Here is a 579-nt window from a genome sequence, read left to right as displayed (position 1 = left end):
TCTCTCTCTCTTTTCCTTCCTTCCTTCCTTCCTTCCTTCCTTCCTTCCTTCCTTCCTTCCTTCCTTCCTTCCTTCCTTCCTTCCTTCCTTCCTTCCTTCCTATTCTATGCTATTCTATTCTAAAGGCTATGCTATGCCATTCTATTCTAATGCTATGCTACACTATTCTATTCTAATGCTGTGCTATGGTATTCTATTCTAATGTTATGCTATGCTATGCTATTCTACTGTATTCTACTGTATTCTATTCTACCATGTTCTACTGTATCCCTATTCTTTCTTTAATGTATTGTGTTGTAATTTTGGATTCAGTAACACTGAGATTTAAGTTCAAGTCTTATTATGCTGAGGAAGTATTTTATTTGTAACTTTTATTCAGTTCTAACTGTAACACATATTATAGGAAAGATATAAGGATATTTATTCATTGTTCAGTTTTAAACACAGATTTGGGAACAGGGTGATACCCCTTAGAGTGTATAGCAAATATATATATATATATATATATACACATATATATTTTAAGATATCCACCACATGAATCAAAATAATGACTGGAAGAAAAAAAAAAAAAAAAAA

The sequence above is a fragment of the Oxyura jamaicensis genome, chromosome 1 (assembly GCF_011077185.1).
Source record: "Oxyura jamaicensis isolate SHBP4307 breed ruddy duck chromosome 1, BPBGC_Ojam_1.0, whole genome shotgun sequence".
Taxonomy (NCBI): Eukaryota; Metazoa; Chordata; class Aves; order Anseriformes; family Anatidae; genus Oxyura; species Oxyura jamaicensis.
This window is presented reverse-complemented; position numbering follows the sequence as displayed.